Here is a 17,662-nt window from a genome sequence, read left to right on the forward strand (position 1 = left end):
AACAGACAAGGGCACACCTGGATCCAATAGTAAAAGATTGTGTAGTTCTTTTTGCTGTGTGTTTGTGAATCACAAACCTTAATATGATGAGTTGACAGTTTGTACTCTTCAGTCCAGCACAGAGCAGCCTCACTCCTGAATCCCGCAGATCATTGTTACTCAGCTCCAGCTCTCTCAGGTGTGAAAGGTTTGAACTCAGAGCTGATGCCAAAACAGCGCAAGCTTCCTGTGTCATCAAACAGCCAGATAATCTACAACAACAGTGTTCATGTTAGTGTGCATAACTCAGCAGTGTTCAAAATCACTTAGCGGTCAATGACTATCGCACACAATAGGGTAGTGATTGACACAATCTCTGCTGTTGAGCATTAAAGCTCTTTCAGACTAAACACAAATATTCAGCATGAACAAGATTTTAAATAGAAACAAAACAAACAAAAACAGAGACAAACGTTCCCAACAAAACAAAGTTCTTCAGAGACCATATCAATGTTACGGTTGAGGTTGTGGCAGAGATGAGGCATGAACCAGAAGGAGTAGAACACAACCAAAACACACTAACTTAGCAATACAACATTAAAAACCAACAAGGGAGTGCAGGGAGTGAGTCCATTATGAAGGGTGTGATAATCAGGAACAGGTGCAGGTAATCCGTGATGATGGGGAGATGACGTGGGCGGCCATGACGGGTCACTGTCCCCACCCACGAGTTCCCCACCCACAGGTAGAATAAGAGTTTAGCTTTGGGTCTAGAGGAGCTAAATTAATAAAAATGGCTTTGCCTGTCTGCATTAACCCTCTGGAGTCTGAGGCTGATTTGGGGCTTGGAGAAGTTTTGACATGCCCTGACATTTGTGCTTTTTTCAGTTGTTCATAAACATATAAATGACAAAAGTGTCATTACACTGTATTCAGCACAAACTAGGCTACCATAATATGTGAGGAACATGTATGTACATGTTTGTATTTTTGAAGGAATAATGTTTATGCGTGGTTATTGAAAAAACAAAAAACTTAAGTCACTGAAATAAGGCTCTCACAAGACTTCTGGGTATTGGAGGTTGTAGACTGAAAATACAGCGGCACAGAGTTTAAATAGACAAACTGAAACAAGCAAATGATAGACAAGTGAACATAATCAAACTATAATGAGTTCTGGCAATGGGTTATGGGAGATGTAGTACATGATGGAGATAAAGGTCTGCATTCCTACGTCTCTCATGTGGGACCCGATCAGATTTCTTGCAGCAGGCGATTCAATTAAAAAAAATTAAAAAATGGTAGCGGTCGGTAACTCTGGTGAACTTTGGATTGGAGCAGGCAGTCTGACAATAGCTAGGCTTCTCTGAAATCCTTTGACAATAGCGCATCTACGCTTGAGCTTAGAGTGAACAAAACTATTTGCAGTGGTGGAATTCAGTTCCCCGCCCTGAATAACTTGGCAAATGAGTGCACCTTCAGAGATAAATTTCAGGTCGGTTTCACACCGCACGAGTCAGCAGAGCATAAGCAGAGTATTTTTTCCGGTGCCCATGTTAACAGATTTGAGCATTCACAAAGTACACTTTTGATGAACAAAATAAATATGATTTCACACAAAGAGTGCTCAAAATGCACAGAATAAGCATGTCTAGTATGTTTTAACAAGACTTGATGTATGTCAGAAAAGAAAATTAAGAATCAAAAATATTTATAGAAGATTTACCCAACTTGTTTTTAATTATTCAGTTTGGGTGAAAAGTATGGCATACTATAAAAAACTAAAACTAAGTAAACTATCCAGAAAATATAATATATAAACATACTTTTAGTTATTACACAGACAGGTAGGCTATATAGGCAGCAATACTCAAATCAAACCCAAGTTTGTGTTTGTAGTGTGAAACAGGCGTCAGCCTTTGCTGCTAGATTTTGGAGGAGACACATTCGGTACTGAAACCGTCATCAGTCAGAGACATTCATGGATGTTTAAAAAAATATTTCATTTTGCAGTATAACTAGTAAGCCAACAGTTTTTGGCTTATAGTTTTGAGCGACATGTCATATTTAATTTAGCCCATTTTTCTCTGTGACATTCTTACGGTGTTGACTATCATACGTCAAATAACATTCCTGTATAGCCAGCATTTTATATTTGTTATCCTCATTCGCCCTCTTTTTCTTTAGGAGAAATTTAAATGTGAGATTCTGGAAACAAGATCTAATTCATTCTAAGCGGATAGTGGGTAAACACAGAGTGAATTTTAAGTGGGAATGGGTGGGTGCGGAATAGAACCTTGCAGAAGGAGGTGAGACAAAAAAAAAAGTCCTGTGCCGACCTCTTCATGGAGGTGCTAAAGAGTCAGGATAAGTGCCATCTGGTGGAAATCATGGGACACTCTAGCTGATGGATGTACCAAAAATTAAGGTGACACATCTTCTTATCTACAGCATGAATGTCTTAAAGATTTGGAAAAGGGGAAAAAACTCTGCTTGTATTTCTAACCTTGTGTCACTATTTTGGGTGACAAAAAATATTTTTGGATTATTTCTGTTTGTATGTAAAAGTATCCAAACACAAATATAATAAAATTAGATTAGAATCACGGAAAAACTTGTAAAAAAAAAAAACAACAACAAAAAAAACCCCAAACAAAAACAAACAAACAACAGCAACAAAATAGTGGATAATGTAATGCCAGTAAAATTTAAAAGACTGGTCAGTAAAATTTAAAAGCCTTAGTGAAGGGTAATTTTGTCATGAAAATGTGTTTATAAAATTATAAAACAGAGTAGAATATAAACATTTTCACTTTTTGCCTAAAACGTTTGAACCCCACTGTATACACATTTCCCAGAGGTTAGTTAGATTTGTAGTAGGCTTAAGAAGAGAAAAACAGAACAATTTTCTGTTTCTCAAAATGTTTTCTTCTTAAACATGCATGATACTTATTAACATCACAAAATGTATCAGTGTGAAACACAAACCTTAGTATGTTGAGTTGACAGTTTGGACTCTTAAGTCCATAACAGAGCAGCTTCACTCCTGAATCCTGCAGGACATTGTTCCTCAGGTCAAGCTCTCTCAGGGGGGAGTTGGATGATTGTAGAGCTGAAGCCACAATTTCACAGTGCTGATCACTGAGATTACAGTAAGACAATCTGAAAGACAGCAAGGATTCTGGTTAAAATGCATTCTGTTTTGCTGATGTCCCCTTATGCAAAGAAAATATATTTCCATATATTTATAATCAATATATTAAATGGTTTAAATATACTGAAATATATACAAAATAATGCATTGTGTTAATATATTGAAATATATTGAATAATACATAAGAAATTACCACTTTTCATATAGTGAAAAATGTCAAAATATATTTACTGTTACACTGATGTGTATTCACATTACTGTTCATAAGTTACTTATACTCAATTGAGTTGTTTCTGCTACACAAAGTATTTGAGTTGTGTTTAACCCTTTAAGACCTGAAGGCAATTTTAGCCTTAAGCACTCGATTAAGAGTTTATCTAAATTGTTAAATGCATTAAAAAGCTTGTTTTTGGGTTCATTTTAATTGTGAGATTCTGCTTTAAATAATGATTATAATAGTGCCATTTTCTATGATCTGTGCATTTTCCTGAAGTTATGAGCATGTGAAATCTACATATTTGTATTCAGTTAACAGCTGTGCAGTTTTTGTTGTAAACGCATATTACTCAGACTCATTAGGAGGTGAAAACAACACATCAGGAGCATGTTGTTGGCTTGATCTGAACGTATAAAGTCTCTGAATTTCTATGCAAAAAGAATTATTGTACTACCTATATGGGTTCAGTTTTTATTGGCTCTTAAACAGAGACACGCAAACGGGAGAGCCGGCACTCCCTTTAGCTCTGAAAACTTGTAGGTCTGTGTTCACAGACAAGGTTTAGATTAAGCCAGGATTGGGACTTAGTTTAAATTAGGTCATTTAAGTAGCTTTTATAAACATTCCTTAGGGAAAAAACAAACCAAAAAAAAAAAAAAAAAACATGCATTTTAGTCTGGGACTATGCTATAACACTTGTGGTGTTCTCGGTCAAAAATTACGGAAGCCCTGAACCGCATGGTGAAAAAAAAAAAAAAAAAAAAAAAGACTTGGTGGGGAGGGGGAAAAAAACCCGAAAACTTATCTCGTTATTACGACATAATATCTCGTTATTTCAACATAATATCTTGTTATAACGACAAAATATCTCGTTATTTCAACATAATATCTCGTTATAACGACATAATATCTCGTTATTTCAACATAAGTCGTTATTTCAACATAATAACATGTACTTATCAACGTCCCCAGTGGCGCAATGCTAAAGTATTGGACCGCCAGTCTAGCTTTTACTGCGATTGCCGCGGTTTCGAATCCGCCTTTTGTCGAGTTCGCTCTTCTCTATTTTCACATCACATATCAAAAAGGGCATTTATTTTCAATAAAAATGAAAGTGCAAATAACCTGCCTAACGAGTGTTTAATAACACTAAACGTATTTATTGGGCAGGGTTAGCAGCATGTTCGATATTACCCACTAGAGGGCAGAATAAGACAGGGAATCAATTAAAGAATGCAAAAGTTATGTTGACCTACTGTTACAAGTTGGTGATCTAAAATCCCAGAGGTTTATCATGGGAATTTGCGTTCATCCCAGGCTAACCTTTACTGAGGTTAAATTTGTGTTGCCCATAAATTCTCATAAATACCCTATAGGCGTTTATTCTATACAGTTTTCATAACACTGCTAATTCATACTTTCTACTAATCCATACTTCTAATACGTGGCCTAATAATTTATTTATTTAGCAATTACATAGATATAGAGTTTTGTGCTAATTGCCAGTATTGCTCTTTCAGCCAGCTTCATAGTTTTGCTTATCTGTTAACTTTTCAGAAGCCTATAACAGAGTGTCTATTTACAGTAAGTGCAAATAGCGTCCCTTGTTGACAAACACTCTTTATAGTATAGCTCCAATGTCTGGTTGGACCACTCAAGTTTAAAAAGGGACAGTTGTAATTCAATGTATTCAGTGGCGCAACAATAGCATGTAGGGTTTCAGATTTTGGCTTTTACAGCGATCGCTGCAGGGTCGAATCAGCATTTTGCCGAGCTCACCCAATAATAGAGCTCACTCCTATTTTCTCATCACATACATTTTCAATAAAATGAAAATAATGTTCAAAAAGTGGAAAATAAAATGTGAACAAGTGTTTAATAACATTAAAAGTGTTCATTGAGTAGGGTTGGTGGTAAGTGGAGGGGTTTTATTCTCCCAATAATGCAGCATCCATTTAATAATTTTAATAAATATAATCACTCTCTATGATATTGCATCCTGTACAAAAATACTGAGGTACAAATAGTATCTGCCAATACCAGCCTACAGCATCTAAATACTATTTACACTTCTTCTTGCAAAGAACTGATAGGCTACTTTTACATGGTGTCAACAGAATATGTCGCTATTTTCACCTAGTATAAAACCATATTGTGAAAATGCTGCTATTGTCATTTAGTATAAATAGGATGTATCAGTATTTTCACTTAGTGTAAATAGCATCTACAGTAGGGGTGTCAAACTCGTTTTAGTTTGAGGGCCGGACTGGAAAGAAATTAACCATATGCGGGCCGAATTACCTTCTTCTTATAATAACCTTAGTGCGCTGATAGTTTAGAGGCATTTTTATCATAGTCAAAGATGTTATGCACATGAGCATGAGCAGTTGTTTTTAATTTAAATTACTGAATAATTTCAAGTTTAACAGCAAAAACTAGGTCTGGTCTGACTTTAGCTTTGTGAAATTATGCTACATAAAATGAAATCAGCAGATGGACTGAATGAAAATGGAACAGCAGTGATACAGCGTTTCCATGGTTACCGCTACACACACACACACACACACACACACACACACACACACACACACACACACACACACACACACACAGCAGCGCTTTTCAATAAATATAGGCCAATACTACTACTTTATATGGAGATAAGAGGAAAAGCCATCAAAACTTTTCTTAAAACAGTTGCCTTCGGAGATATATTCATATCAATCCCACTGTAATAGGCTATATTATTCTCCCTATTTTTCGCGAACAGTGAGCTTGTGCATGGTACAGTATTTCCTCTGCTGGCAGGTCTGTTCTCTTTGTGTCCGTATTCAGCGTGTTAAAGTCCTGTTTACATACTTCGTAAATACACCGATTTTGGGAACTTATTACAAAGCAGTTTGTTTGCAATCCCAGAATAATAATAACAACAACAAAAAAAAACACTTAAAAACGTTTTTGGCCCCTGGACTAGTGCATCTCTATGTTTTATTATAGTTCAAATCAGATTGGACACCGGGCCGTAGGTTTGACACCCCTGATGCAGCTATTTGCACTGTAAATTGTTTTATTTACTATGGTCTAATAAATTTAACCTCAATAAAGGTTAGCCTGGGATGAACGCAAATTCCCATGATAAACCTCTGGGATTTTGGAGCACCAAATTGTAACAGTAGGTCAACATAACTATTGCATTCTTTAATTCTTTAATATCGAACATGCTGCTAACCCTGCCCAATAAATACTTTTAATGTTATTAAACACTCGTTAGGCAGGTTATTTGCACTTTTATAACATTGTTTTCATTTTTATTGAAAATAAATGCCTTTTTTTGATATGTGATGTGAAACTAGAGAAGAAAGGTAAAAGGCGGATTCGAAACCGCGGCGATCGCAGTAAAAGCTAGACTGGCGGTCCAATACTTTAGCATTGCGCCACTGGAGACGTTGATAAGTACATGTCCTTTATCATACTTGAGAGACAATGAAGAGTTATTATGTTGAAATAACGACTTATGTCGTTATAACGACTTATGTTGAAATAACGAGATATTATGTCGTTATAACGACTTATTATGTTGAAATAACGAGATATTATGTCATTATAACGACTTAGTATCTTGAAATAACGAGATATTATGTCGTAATAACGAGATAAGTTTTCGTCTTTTTTAGGCCTTATTTATCTGAGCTTATGTACCTCAGTTTTTAAATGAAAAAAGGGGTTATTTGTGGATAATTTTGTCAGTTATAACCGTTTGATATTACGCTGTAGCCACATTGGACCAGCAGTTTGGAAAGTGGATGGGTGGGGATGGATCAGCTGTGGGTGCCATCTTCAAGCAAGACAAGGGAATTATTTGGCGTGACTCTCACAGTGCATTACGGTTATTCTCTAGCCATTGAGCGTACATCGGTTGTACATTCCTTATTGCGGTTCACTGTGAGATTGAATGAGTGCACTCCAAATGGCTGTCCCCTCAAATAGTGCCCTGTTTAAGGGTATAGGGGGCGATTTCAAACACAGCCCCTGTGTAAGGATATTTGTTGGGGAGGACACTCAGCAGGACACCGGCCCTTCAGGACTGGAGCTGATGTACGTTATGAGTTACTTTATTACATAAACCAATTATATTGATTAAAATGACAACAACTGGCTTAGAGTTGGACTAATGTTACTGGTAGCTTAGTTATGTTCACACTATTTTTACAAAAAAAAAAAAAAAAAAAAACCTTATAGAATTGATTTTTGAAACTCAGAATCACTTTATGTTTGTAAACACAAACCCCAATAAAACTCAAACTTCCACCACAATTTCTGTCAAACATGATTATTTTTATATTTTCCCACTCACATGGCTTTTCTGCAGTTCCTCACAGCAGGTACCAGTCTCCATTTACCCTCTTTTGATGTGACGTTGTACTTCATAAAGTCTAATTCATTCAGAACCTCCTCTGCCATTAAGATCATGTTTGCCAAAGTTGAACATTGTGCAGGAGAAAGACTTTCTATGTTTGTTTCAGAGTTAAAAAATTTCTGCATTTCTTCAACAACAGAATTGTCCTTCATTTCAATCAAGCAGTGTGACAGATTCAGCCATCTTTCAGGACTGACATTGTTTTTTTGACCTTGTTTGAGGTTTTTGATTATTTTCTTTATGGTCTCTGGGTTGTTCTCTGTGTGTATCAATAGATCCTGTAAAAGTCTCTGATTGGACTCCAGTGAAATGCCATGAAGAAATCGAAGGAAAAGATCCAGGTGTCCATTTTTACTCTCCAAGGCTTTATTCACTGCTCCCTTCAGAAACACATTCAGAGGAACATTCCCAGACTGAGTTCTGGACTTTCCAGTGAACATTTTCAGAACTTCACTGTTCTTGTGTAAATAGCAAAGAAACACATACAGTGCTGCAAAAAACTCCTGAAAGCTCAGATGTACAAAGCTGTAAACCTTCCTGTGATAAATCACAGATTCTTCCCTAAAAATCTCAGTGCAAATCCCAGAATACACTGAGGCATCAGTGATGTCTATGCCACTCTCTCTCAGGTCCTCCTCGTAGAACATCACATTGCCCTTCATCAGCTGATTAAAAGCCAATTCAGCAAGTTTCACAATCACTTCTCTATTGAACCGCAGGGGGTTCTCTGGATCTTTCTCTTCATACTTCTGGTTCCTCATATCAGTTTGAATGAGGAGGAAGTGTATGTACATTTCAGTCAGAGTTTGTGGGATTTCTGCACCAAGATTGTTTTTCAGGATATTCTGAAGCACAGTGGCTGAGATCCAGCAGAAGACGGGTATGTGGCACATGATGTGGAGGCTTCTTGCTTTTCTAATGTGGGAGATGATTCTGCTGGCTTGATTCTCGTCACTGATTCTTTTCCTGAAATATTCCTCCTTCTGAGGGTCATTGAATCCCTGAATTTCTGTCACACGGTTGATGTAGTTAGAGGGGATCTGATTAGCTGCTACTGGTCTGGTTGTGATCCAGATGAGAGCAGAGGGAAGCAGATCTCCTTTCATGAGGTTTGACACCAACACACCCACTGATGAAGTCTCAGACACATCAGAAACTTTCTCACTGTTAGAAAACATCAGTGTAATTCTGCTTTCATCCAGACCATCAAAGATGAACACAACTTTACAGTCAGCATAAATCTTTGAGTCCAGATCTTGAAGTTCAGGATGAAAGTCAAGCAGAAGTCTGTGAAGACTGTACTGATGATCTTTAATCAAGTTTAGCTCTCTAAATGGAAGCACAAAGATGAAATCTACATCCTGATTGGCTTTTCCCTCAGCCCAGTCCAGAATGAACTTCTGCACAGAAACTGTTTTTCCAATTCCAGCGATGCCTTTAGTAAGAACAGTCCTGATATTGTCTGTCTTCTCTCTTCTCTTCTTCTCACATCCTAGTTCAGGTGAAGGATCAAAGATGTCATTGCAGTTGATTGGAGTGTCTTGGAGTGTCTTGTAACTTTTCTTCATCTTGTAACACCTCATGTTCTTCATTTACTCCTTCACTCTCTCCCTCTATGATATACAGCTGTGTGTAAATCCTGTTCAGGAGGGTCTGATTCTCTTGTAGTTTGATTCCCTCAAATAATCTCTCATATTTGTCCTTTATGCTGGTTTTGTGTTGGTCTTTGACTCTTTGCAGATCATAATACACTGGTTGGTGAGAATCGAGCTGCAGGGCTGATTCTGTGTCATGATGACTGATGTGTTTCTGACAGGAGGAGGATGTGAAGGTCTGACAGGACACATATCTGATCAAGTCAGCTCTCCCACCACTGAAAAAAAAAAGAAGATGAACAGAGAGATAAAAACCAACAGAAATGACCTTTATTAAAATAGAGACAATATTTAAATGTCCCTAATATTAAATGATCCTATTTGAAATCATACCACAACCACATTTAGAAAGAAGTGTTTGAATAATAGACTATAATATAATGAATCTATTGTCAAACTGATTTCCTGAATCATGTCGATATAACACTGATGCAAAAAAACCTGTCAAAAACACAGTGTCATAGAGACATATAAAAGAGAAACAACAGAGAAGCATATAAAAGCAGCTGTATTTAACAAAGGCCCTTCCGACTCTTTCTTTACATCATGATTTATGTTTCTGTTTTGTGTTTATTATTAAAAAAAATATATGATTTTAGTATGATTTATTTTTTTTCTAAGGAACTTTATTGCAGAAATAAAATCAAAATGTAACCATTTTCCAATTTTTGTTTCTGTGTATATTCTGTGTTCTTGTGATAAATGTCTCATTCCACATTAATATACTCACACAGGGTCAAAGGACACTGCTTCACTGAGATCAGGGGGCTGTAGAGGAGATGCTGCTCTCTTTCTCTTCCTGCTGATGATACTGAGAAAAAGAGAGGAATATTTCGGATTGTTTCTTTGCAGTTTATCTCTCTGCTCCATTAACACCAATACTGGTTTATAAAGTATATAAAGAAAAGAAAACAGAGGTCTTGTCAACAGTAAGACATACTTCAAACAAGTACACATGAAATGTAAGAAAGCTAAACTGACTTTCTTTAAAGGTCCCGTTCTTCGTGATCCCATGTTTCAAACTTTAGTTAGTGTGTAGTGTTGTAGTTAGAGTATAAATAAAATCTGTAAAATTTTAAAGCTCAAAGTTCAATGCCAAGCGAGATATTTTATTTAACAGAAGTCGCCTACATCGAACGGCCAGTTTGGACTACATCCCTCTACTTCCTTTTTTAATGACGTCACTAAAACAGTTTTTTGACTAACCTCCGCCCACAGGAATACACAAAAAAGGGGGCGTGGTCTTGTTGCGCTCCCACGGAGAAGAGCAAGAGTTGCGTTTGTAGAGTGTGTTTGTCGCCATGTCGTCGAAACGCTGTTATTTTCATCCCACAGTCCAATCACCTTTGTTTGGCCTTCCCAGGGACGCTGTACTTAGAGATCAATGGTTACAATTTATGTTTAACTCGGTTCCCGAAAATTATAATCCACATGTAAAACTATGTTTACAATAACACTGAGCGCATGCATCTCCACATTATGGTAAGAGGCGTGACCTTTCCGGGCAAGGTTCGCTAAGCTGCTGTCGAATCACAACACAGGAACCACTGGCACAATCAGAACTCGTTACGTATTTCTGAAGGAGGGACTTCATAGAACAAGGAAGTCATCAGCCCGTTTTTATGACAGTGGAAACAGCGGTATACAGATAAGTAAATTATGTGAAAAATACTGTGTTTTTTTACATGCGAAACATGAACACACGTTATATTGCACACTATAAACACAAAGCTTCAAAAAACCACAAAAAACGGGACCTTTAACTTTCTTTATTCTTTTGCTAAAATCCCCACAGTTAAATCAACTCTGCTCAGAATGCATATGGTCCCTCTCTAAATAGTGTTAAAATAACACTGAAGCAGAGTTAAAGTTAATAAGATAATTCAGCAATTATTAAGTGTGTGACCAGTGATGGGAATTACGACGTTATAAATAAACGGCGTGACTAACAACATTACTTTTTTCAGTAACGAGTAATCAAACGAATTACTTTTTCTCCCGTTACAATGCTGTTACTGACAAAAAAATGCTGCGTTACTGTAATTGAGCTCACTGAAGCGGTTTTCATCCGAGTATGGCTCTCTCTCAGCCATAGGACCTGCAAAATTTTTTCTTTGGTGTTGGGGTTAGTCATACACAAATATAATTTTAAACTGATAATAATGTACGATGCTCAGTGTGTGTGTCTGTGAGCATGCGAGTGGAGCACAAGCTCAAACCTGAATACCCTTTGTGACATGCTGGATCGAAAATATGTGAAATAAGTTTTTTTCTAGTCGATTAGTAGTTGTTCATTTGAGCCATTAGTTGATTAATCACATTTATATTAAATTAATTTCTTAAATACTGGAGAGAATAAACCATAATAATGAGCGTTTATGTATAGGCTATATAGCACTCAAGCGCACGCATAAAGCTTCCAATAAAGAACTGGCAAAAGTAATGATTATGAATGTGACAAAAACAGCAAGGTAGACATTTTAATTGTTTATTAATAAAGTAATGTTGTCTGAATCAGTGACTCTCATCATCTGTTCATAGTGGACACGCCTAGAGAGAGAATGCACATTTCATTTGGTTTAGGCTACATAATCAGGGTAGCCTATTTCTTTTTGTTTTTAATTATTTTGTTTTCGTTAAAGTAGATATTTCAAGCTTTCTATTGATATTTTTCTCATGTCTGCGAGGCAAGCAGCCTATATGCTGAGTTTCAGTTCATTTATCCTAAGATGCACTCCAGTTCACGCGCCAGTGATGGCGCCCACGCCTCCATGTCAGGATTAAATTGCCTGCTATATTTGCTTCTTATTTATTAAATCCAGGCAATTGGTTGATGAAATGTTGATTAAAATTAAGATACAATTTTTATAAAACGAAATTCACTTTAAAGAAAGGCTTTCTACAAAACGAAACTTAATGAATTGGTCAAAGTCATGTCTGACCTACTCCATGTCTCCCGATATATTGCACATCTTATGATGCATCTTACTCATGCGGTTCACTTTTCATAATCAAGTAAATACATTTTAAACGTAACATAGGACTATTTAAACATAAATATGAAACTACTTTATCTTTAATGGCTACCAACACGTATAGTACAGTACAGAGAAATTTCATGTTGTAAGCAAGAGCAGATCATGAGGCACGAGTCGGATCAAGAATAATTTATTCTTAGATTTATATTTAATATTGGGGGCATTCAAGTTATTTGAGATATTTTATTTTATTATTTTAAAGTAACACAATAGTTACTTTCCCTGGTAATTAGTTACTTTTATAATGATGAAAAAAAAAGTTAAATTAGAATGATATATAAGTTTTATATATCACTTGTGATTGCATTTTCTGTAGATATGGCCAGACGTGCAGTCTACCAATAACATTAGAGCGAAAGCACTAGGAACACTCATAAGCGACTTCACAGTACAGAGACTAGTGACATACAGCAACAACGTCGCTGGCGGTGTGAACGGGGCTTAAGTGGAAGAGAGGAAGTACACAGAAGGGTGTTAAATGCTTCAGGGGGTACGCCAGTCTAAAAAGTTTGGGAACCACAGATATATGGCTTATGGAGCACCCCCATAACTGTACATTTTAGATGTCTCCCTAATCAAATACACCTGATTTAGCTCATCACCTTGTTAATAAAGACTCTAAAGCCGCTATTCCACCATTGGGCCAAACGTACTTTGCTTAAAGGGTTAGTTCACCCAAAAATGAAAATTCTGTAATTTATTACTTACCCTCATGCCATTTCACACCCGTAAGACCTTTGTTAATCTCCGTTAAGCGTAAATGAATCAGTGTGTCGAATCATGATTCGGATCGTGCGTCAAACTGCCAAAAGGCTGAAATCACGTGACTTTGGTGCTCCGAACAGCAGATTCGACACGTTGATTCATTTGTGCTCCGAATCTTCATGAAGCAGTGTTTTGAAATTGGCCATCACTAAATAAGTCGTTATTTTGTTTTTTTGGCGCACCAAAAATATTCTCGTCGCTTTATAATATTAATATTAAACCAATGTACTCACATGAACTGATTTAGATGTGTTTGTAGTTAGGGGTGTAACGGTACACAAAACTCACGGTTCGGTACGTACCTCGGTTTTGAAGTCACGGTTCGGTACAGTTTTCGGTACAGCAGGTGGAGAGAAAACTAAACATAAAATTGCGTTTTTTAATTATTAAACAGAGGTTTACTGAACAAATTGTGTTTTTGTCTTTAAATATATTAAATTAAATTAAAACAAAGTTTCTTAAGGATAAAAAAAATGATCTCTGCTAATGCTATAAACTATGTAGGGAGCCCTAACTTGAAAGAAGCCCAAACTATTAGCCTAAATTCAATTGCTTTTTATTTTTAGATAAAATAATCAACACTCAAATAACAAACTGTATGCAAACCTGTAAGCTGCACCTAAGGCAGTTTTTGCATTAACTTCTAAATGTTTTTACTCCAATTCGTTGTTGAAATATAATCATTTCTACACAGTGGCTGTTATTTTAACATCAGATTTATTTAAACATACATTAAATAGCCCAATCAGGATATCACTAAAAGATTAAGTAAAATAATGAATATATTGGCTAATACAGTGCATATATTAAGCGAAAGAGTTCATTTCTCTAGCGAACTAACAAGCTGTGAACACTGAATGGCTTTTCTGAGGTAAATGCATCATGACATATTGTTGAATACGGAAGCTTTCATTGATGTCTTTCCACCGTTGAAACACTGAATGAGCGATTACATGAGATATGACCGTTTTAGTAAGTTGTACTGAATCTTGCAACATACCTTCAGATGTTCTTTCATGTTTATTCTGTAACTAGTATTAAGGGGGAAGAGATGAACACATTCACTTGCGCTCCGCGCTCGAACTGCCGGTTGAACTGAGGCGCCTGTACAGTGATCTGTCACCCCACATCAAAGCACGTCAAAATGGCATTTTTTGTTTAAACTTCATGATTTCGTGGACAGAATTTGAAGGATGACACTTTGTTTCTTATCGAAAGTAACAAAACGCAGAGCTTATTGTGGTTATTGGTGGTGAATATTGGTTGCAATGTAATGCTTCGGTACACACGTGCACCGTACCGAAAGCCCTGTACCGAAACGGTTCGGTACAAATACGTGTACCGTTACACCCCTATTTGTAGTACATTAATGGATCTTGAGAGAGGAAATGTCATTGCTCCCTATGAAAGCCTCACAGAGCCATCGGATTTCAACAAAAATATCTTAATTTGTGTTCCGAAGATTAACGAAGGTCTTACGGGTGTGGAACGACATGAGGGTGAGTAATAAATGACAGAATTTTCATTTTTGGGTGAACTAACCCTTTAACTGTTCGGCTTGGTTAGCCAATCCATGATGAGAATACTGGGCCAAGAACAGTTTGTAATACATGCCACTCCAAGCTCAAGTGGAAATGTAACTGGAACCATTCCTTATCATTCGGCACGATGGTGGAAAGACCTCAGATTGGTGTGTCAGATAAGAGAGACATCAAAAAATTTGCATTGTTGGGTAACCAAACTGTTTGGTCTGTAAATATAGATAAATACCAATTCAGATGCAGCTTCTGAAAAAAATGATAGCCATTGTAGACTAAAAGTTTATTAGGCATGTGATCAGCTAAAGGTAAAGAAGGTAAACATATCTTTTATTTTATTGAATTAATAATTAAATGCATCTCTTATCATTACAATAATACAAAACAACAAAAAAAACAAAAACAAAACTATAATACAAAATAATAATATTAAAATAAAAATAAGTATTTCATATTAATAATAATAATGATAACACTTTACAATAAGGTTCATTTGTTGATAATGTATTAACATGAACTAGCCATAAGCATTACGTTTTTTTTTTTTACAGCATTTGTTGATCTATGTTAATGTTAGTTAATAGAAATACAGCAGTTTATTGTTTGTTCATGTTAGTTCACAGTGCATTACATAATGTTAACAATATTTAGTTTCATATTTATGTTTAAATATGCCTATTATAATGTTATTTTTTATTTCATCTATTTGATTAAGACAAGTGAACAGCATGAGTAAGATCTTAAGAATACATCTTAAGATGCCCAATACATCTGGAGACATGGAGTGGGTCAAACATGATTTTGCCAGCCCTATTATTAACCTTAATATACAGAGAGATCAGTGAGTGAATCATCTTGTTAAAAAACTTCACATCCAAATTCATGATACTCACACTGAGTCAGATGTCAGAGCAGGTCCATCACTGAGATAAGGGGGCTGATGCATGGAGTGGTTACTCTTCATGGACACACAGCTGAATACTGAAGATGGTCCATCACTGAGATAAGGGGGCTGATGCATGGAGTGGTTACTCTTCATGGACACACAGCTGAATACTGAAGATGGTCCATCACTGAGATAAGGGGGCTGATGCATGGAGTGGTTACTCTTCATGGACACACAGCTGAATACTGAAGATGGTCCATCACTGAGATAAGGGGGCTGATGCATGGAGTGGTTACTTTTCATGGACACACAGCTGAATTCTGGAGATGCTGCTCTCTGAGTGTGAACAGAAGCCTCCTCTCTCACACACCTATTCATTTTACAGGCATACTCCTGCTTCTCTTCTTCCTACAGTAGATAAGAGACCTTATTTCAGACCTGTTTGTGGAAAACAAAGAACATACACTGAATTTTGACACAATTAACTACCAGTACTAGCTTGCAGTGCCTGTAACTTTGTTTTAAAAAGTGGGTGGGAACGGAATGTGTGTAGTGGGTGGGTGTACAGTAACATTACAGTAATAAATGCACAAAATGTATTGAAATAGATCTCATGTTTAATATTATAGTTTCGTCCTTACATCTACAATAATACAAAATATTGCAAGCCTCGCCAGTATTTACATTAGTCACTAAATACGTGGATCCGCAAAAGACGTTTGATTGTTCAGATGGACGAGGGGGAGAATTTTCGTTCAGTGTGCCAGAGGTTTTGAGTTCTAATCCGCCCTTGTGTCATTTATTTTATTTTTTTCTCATTAAAATGAAAGATCAGTGATTGTATATCAAGAGCAGGGACACATTTATGTGCATATTGTTTTGTGATTTCACCGGAACGAATAGAGTCTCCGGCCGCAACAGTGTTAACCGATAGATTGAAGCGCTCGTCCGTGTGAAGACTGCGCAGTGTGTACGAGCGCAAAGAGAACACTGTTGCGCCACTGAAAACAGCGGCAACGAGCAGTCAACATGATTTCAAGAACAACCACATCCCAGCACCAGATCGCCAATTATTTAACACAAACTAATAAATTGCTAATCAACTAGAGATGTTTCTTTTGAATTAGTATACATCCGTGCCGCGAGATGTTTCAAAAAATGGTGGGGACAATATCGACCCTGGCAAAAAGTGGTGGGGACATGTCCCACCCCTCCCATCCATCCCACCCGCAAATTACGCCTATGCTAGCTGGTCACCCGTGGTACTGACGCTATTGGGGGCTCAAGAAGCTGTGGTTTACAGTGATTTTAGAACAGTTAAGAGCTGTTGTTATGATGACGCATAAAACACAGATGCAGCAAAACACACTGTTGTCACAATAATACTGTGATAATGAGCTCACAGGAGTGGTGTTTATAGAGTATTATACAATGGCTTTGAACATGGCTCAGGCAATCATAACCAAAGACCAGAACTATCGGTTTTATAATGCTTAATGATTCAACATAATTACTAAGAGCAGAAATGCTGTACAATTTCTTATTGGATTCCTTAAGGATATTTGACTAGTGGTGTGTCGGTGGTGCTTTACCTAGTTTGTGGGTCTGTGTTTTAACAAACGTGCGTGATATTCGTCCCGGTGTGTACAGGCCTTTACACACCATGTCGAAATCCGCATTCCTCTCAGTTTCAGTGTGGTCTCTTAGTTGTTCCTAAGACACGGCTTCACTCTAGGGGTGATAGAGCAAATTTTCGTCTTATGCTCCTAAACTTTGGAACTCTCTCCCAGCTGACATCAAGGATTAATCATTTTATTTTTTGCATTTCTTTGTTGTATCTTTTGTATTTGAAGTGTGTTGTTTTCTCTGTTATGTTTTCTTGTAAAGCGCTTTGAGAAAGACACTTTTAAAAGTGCTATATAAAATAAATATATTATTATTTTTATTATTATTAATCCCCACTTTCGCAAAGCTACATTGTCAAGAACTATGTAGCACGATTTCCTGGCGTGG

The 17,662-nt window shown here is 36.8% G+C and overlaps 1 pseudogene; it reads right to left on the minus strand.

Annotated features, from left to right (window-relative positions):
- The window catches only part of LOC125267726, a 36,664-nt pseudogene extending 19,284 nt beyond the window's left edge, over positions 1–17,380 (minus strand).
- Between the last annotated feature and the right edge of the window lie 282 nt (positions 17,381–17,662).

The sequence above is a fragment of the Megalobrama amblycephala genome, linkage group LG1 (assembly GCF_018812025.1).
Source record: "Megalobrama amblycephala isolate DHTTF-2021 linkage group LG1, ASM1881202v1, whole genome shotgun sequence".
Classification (NCBI taxonomy): Eukaryota; Metazoa; Chordata; class Actinopteri; order Cypriniformes; family Xenocyprididae; genus Megalobrama; species Megalobrama amblycephala.